Source organism: Halyomorpha halys, unplaced genomic scaffold (assembly GCF_000696795.3).
Source record: "Halyomorpha halys isolate HHAL.00 unplaced genomic scaffold, Hhal_1.1 Scaffold98.1, whole genome shotgun sequence".
NCBI lineage: Eukaryota > Metazoa > Arthropoda > Insecta > Hemiptera > Pentatomidae > Halyomorpha > Halyomorpha halys.
In genome coordinates, this window is record NW_027107309.1 from 1,348,592 (window position 1) to 1,353,996 (window position 5,405).

Here is a 5,405-nt window from a genome sequence, read left to right on the forward strand (position 1 = left end):
AGAGAGAGAGAGAGAGAGAGAGAGAGAGAGAGAGAGAGAGAGAGAGAGAGAGAGAGAGAGAGAGAGAGAGACTATATGAGTGTTATTTATTTTTATATTGTCATATTGAGGACGAAAAATCATATAAATATTAACCTATAAGAACTAATATAGAATTTTAGTAAGTTGTAAACAACTCATAATTCTATGTTTTATTGGAGTACTAGAAAAAAAGTGTGAAAATAGATAATCTTTAAAAAAAAAATTGAAAAATACGAAAATATTATATAGGTCTTCAGGCTAATCGTCAACATAACAATCGCCGGAGGTAGCGAAAAGAGCTTTAGAGGCCAGTGACAGATGACCTACAAAGGTCGTCATTGTGGCTCAGTCAGGTTATTGATGGCGCCTTTAACGAGAAAATTATATAACATAGATCTTTTTTTCTTAACCTATTCTCATAGAAAAATTCCATATTTTAATACATCAATGATAACTGCTCGATCACTACTAAAGTTATTGTTCTTTTTAATTCACTTATTACTAGTTTATATTTATCCATCACAAGAGTTAAGGGCGCAATGAATTCCGGCCAGTGGGGTCTTGGTGTATAGATGACAGTACATATAAGTCTTATGGCTTGGTCTAACAAATAATTTGATGAGGGTCACTTTCAGCAGTAGAAGTTGAGGCGTAAGTCTTAACAACCTTCGAACTGCAGCGGCGCCAGTTCAAATCCTGCCTAAGGAGTTGAATTTAATTTCTATAGCGGTTCCAACAAATAAAAACTTTGTTCCCCACTATGGTAAGAATATGTTGGTACCCTGTAAATAAACCCTCTCCCCCCGTATGTCAAAAATAACCAGGATGTAAGAAATAAAAAAATAAAAATAAAAGGCAATCAGATGACCTTAAGTAAGCAGATGTAAATTTCAGAAATTTGAATTATAATAATATCTATTTATTATATATTATAATAATTTATACCTTTAAGTCTAGACAAAAGGATTCATTTAATAAAACTGAAATATTTTAAATGATTAACTTCTTTCCTTGATATGTAAATCTTATGTTAGCCTGATATAAAATAATAAATTCAGCCACCTTATTGATTTGAACTAACGATTTACAAAGTGAACTAACAAGCAGGTGCCACATCTTAACGTTAATGTAACACGTTATGATGTATCATAATACATTTTTTTTTTTTTTGCTTTGTGTTCTAAATACAGGTGATATGAAATAACAACAACAAAGTTATCCACAACTTGAAAGGCCCAACTCCTACCACTATACAAATGTAATAAGCTACTTAATGATGTTAAGTAACGATTTTACATATGAAGAAACAACAACGCTTTTATAGACATTGAATACAATGCCGCTGATAAAAATTTGTAATAAGTCCTAAGGTCGGGACGATAAAGTCGTAAAGCACAAGGGCAAAATAAAGCTTTATTGAAGAAGCTACCAACCTTCACAGGGCATATCTGACCAAGGAATAATATTTCAGCTAGTCATCTCGTCTAATCCATAACATCTAAAATTTTATTACGTATATTCTTTATAACTCTATTACATATTCTTTTTATAGGCCACATATCTAATGCTATACTATTCAAATCTTTATCCTTATAAATCAAATAGGAAAATGAAACCCAGTAATCTTATTACGATTAATTGGCATAATAAGAGACATTCTGAGCTTTTTGATCTCTAAAATTATATGCCTAATGTATTGGCAACAATGTCAGCGTTTTTCATACGTTATTTTTACATTGAAAAAAATGTGGTATTACTTGAACTATCCATGACATGATTGCAGTATGCCTTAAGCGTTGTTTGTTATTTCGTATAGCCATTATACTAAATGAGGTACAGTATATATGATATCAACATATTGTACATAATTTCACTTTGCTATGTACTGCCTTGAGATTTAGTCGGAATGCCAGGATAATCGCTGAATTATCCAAAAAAAAGATAATTAATTAATTATATATTGAGTATTAAAAAACTATTATTATGATTAGATTCTTTTCCAAAGGCTTGTTTTGTGTTTACCAGTTTACCAATTAAACATCTTTATTTATATAAAATATCATTACCATTAATTATATAATATAGTAAGGGGTGGTAAATTGAGTTATATAATATAATCTACATAAAGAGATTAAGTATTTATTTACAATTTATTACTGTGATCAAAATGATTCAAATAAATGGTTGCCATAAAATATGATTCTTACATTATTGCTTATTGTTTAATTTATAATTATAGCTATAATCAACGAATCATTCAAGTTGGCGGATGAGAAGCGGATGGGAGACACACTCGAAGGCCTGACTACAATCAAGAGATATAAATGCTGTCGCCCTGTTCATTTGCATGTGACCAGGGTTTGTGATTGCAGTTTGGCCAGATGATGCTCATACGCGCCCCCCCTCTGAAAGCCTGCTCAGGTGGTATTACTGCTTCTTCGGTGCAGTGCTTCATCAGATGTTGAAGGATGAGCCTCTCGAGGATTTTGCTTGTATGCGAGAGGAGGCTGATGGGGTGATAGTGCTCAGTCACATCACCCTTCTTACCAGGATTGAGTAGAGGAACGACAATGGCTCGCTTCCAGATGGTCGGGAAGTAGGATATCCTCATGCATGCGTTGAAGACGTTTAGGAGAAATGCCTTACCCCTCCTCGGCAGCATTCTAAGCAGTACATAAGGAATACCATCCTCTACGGATGCCCTGTTTCCCTTGGTAAGTCGCAGCGTCGACTCAAGCTGGTTGAAGGTAGAGAAGATTGTCTTCTCATTAGGAGATGGTGATGAGCTTAGAGGTGGTAAGGGAGCCCTATTCGTCGTCTCAGCATCCCTAGCGGCATAACTGGCGGGGAGAAGATCTGCCTGTTCCTCAGCCGTCGACAGGTCGTCGCCGGGTGTGAGATGCACACTCTGCCTCTTGTCGACGAAGGTCCGCACAAGTTTCCAAAACTGACGATGATTGTCATCGTCCTTCGCAACTGGTCATGTCATAACATTGTTTTCTAATCCCGTATGAGGCTGGCAATCTGCCATGTCATCGCATTGATGGAAGGTTCCAAACCAGAGTCCCTCGTCCGATTGAAGATATTGTGGAGATTGATACGCCAACATATGAGGGCGAGAATGTGCTACGGCGGCTTCCTGATGGCGTTGGGCTGCGGTGCAAACTTGGGGATAGTCAAGTCACCTGCATCCTGTATTGCTATGTATCGAGGAATTAGCCATGATTTCAACAATATGTCGTTTATTAAGGTGTTTCGTCATCTGCCCCTGATCAGGGTATCTTTCTGGGAAGCTTTTAGCATCCTCGGATATGGAAACATCTGTATTAAGTTTGTCACATTACCAGAGGCCCCTGAGAAAATTAGATTGACTAACCTTTAAGTATCGAAGCAGAAAATAGGTTAGGACGAGAGACCAGAATCAAATTAACTAGGCAGATCCTTGTCCAGGAAGTCCAACTCGGCCCTGAGGAGAGGGACGCCTGCCTCGGGAGTCTTCGGACATCGATAACCAATCAGAGAAGAGATTTAAAAATAAGGTAACGCCCTAAAAGAGAAGTGGGAGAACAAGACAAGAGGGAATTTACAGAAGAACAGGGGACACTCGACCGCAAGGGCTAGACGGAGGCAGGCTCAAGAGGAAGGCTCAGACGAGTGAGGACTGTCAGGAGGACAGTCAGCAGGATGCGCTTCGACCAAACGGAGGCCAGGAAACCTGGACATCCCTGATGAAACAGAAGACACCTACGGCATCAGCAGCTATAAGTATAAATTAACTAATAAGTAATCATGTAATAATTTATATTTTATGGCAACCTTTATCTGAATCATTTGAATTATTTTAATCATAATAACAGATTGTAAATAAATACATAGTTTCTTTATGTAGTTTATATATTATTATATAACCCAATATATCACTCTTTATTATCCTATATGATCAATGGTAAGAACATTTTATGAATATAAAGGTATTTAATTGGTAAACTGGTAAACACAAAAACAGCCTTTGGAAAGGAATCCAATTATAATAATAGTTTTTTAGGACTCAATTTATAATCAATTAATTAATTTATTTTTGGATAATTGCCTTCAGCGATTATCCTGGCATCCCAACTAAATCTGCTACTAGAACATAGCAGTATGGTGGAAGTGATGACCTCTACAGCTTCCGATCTTATCACTCAAGGATATAATAATATTATAATATTCAAATAATAAACAAATATAGCAAAAAATATCAATATGTTGATGACATAATTGATGAAAAATATAAAAGCAATATTAATGGAAAATTAAAGGCATTTTCAATGTTTCAATAAACTGTTTTCACGTTGTTTTTCTTCTTTTTTATTTTCTGATTCAAGTCACTTATAATTTTACGTTGTACTTACTAATCATAACAGACTTTTTTTATTTATCAGATTATCTAATTGCAAGAACAGAAATATGACGGTACTTCAAAGCTAAGTAGTTAACTAAAATAATTAAATTAGTTAAGATAACAAAATTAATTGATAGTTAAAAAGTGATTACAATATAATAGCAGTAAACATATTTTTTCAAGAAAAAAAATAAAACAATTCTAAAAGAAACAAATACATAAAACAATAAAATACATATATTTTGGATCCGTTTCATGAAATCAGGTTGGTTCAAAATTACACGCAGTCTTGATTCTTTGTTACATCAAACGAAATTTTAAAAATACATTAATATGCAATTGGCGGCATTTTATAGATATATGTCTGATAGAAAAAAGTTTAGAAGAGTATATTTTATTAAAAAGTATATATTTATTAAGGAAAAAAAAAAAAAATCTTGATAACAGTAATAACGGTAGGCGTTGGGAGAGAGTCGAAGAGAATATATAGAAAACAAAATGAAGAATTAAGCACGAATACGCATGCGTGATGGAAACAAATTTAACTCACTTTATCTTCTTCACCTGTAGTTAGAAAACCCACCTCAGTCAGGAGGTCCTATTTACCACTCGAGTCTGTCTGACTCCTCCATTCAGCAGAGTTAATATAGGCTTGTCATGTATTAGTTCAAATTTTTACGTTATAAAACTATTAAGTAAAATCATAAAATCTTTGTTAAAACATGACCAAAAAGTGAAAAAAAAAAAAGTCATTTAACATACCCTTTCATGGTTCACTAAAGACTGTCATGGAATGAATCAGGCTGATGGAGCACAATACTGTCCATACGCTATGGATACAATTTACTTTAAAATTAAAAATTAAAAAATATAGTCAAGATTTATTATTATGAGAAATTAATTTCTTCTTGTGAAACATATTTCTTATTATTATTCACTCAATTTCAGAAGGAATGGTGTAGAGTAATTGGTTACTTGACTAATTTATTTTTAATAAATT

At 34.0% G+C, this 5,405-nt stretch overlaps 1 protein-coding gene across 5 annotated transcripts in view; it reads right to left on the reverse strand.

Moving 5' to 3' along the window:
• The window catches only part of LOC106677413 (dipeptidase 1), a 485,353-nt gene that overhangs the window by 107,907 nt on the left and 372,041 nt on the right, over positions 1–5,405 (reverse strand). The window lies entirely within an intron of this gene.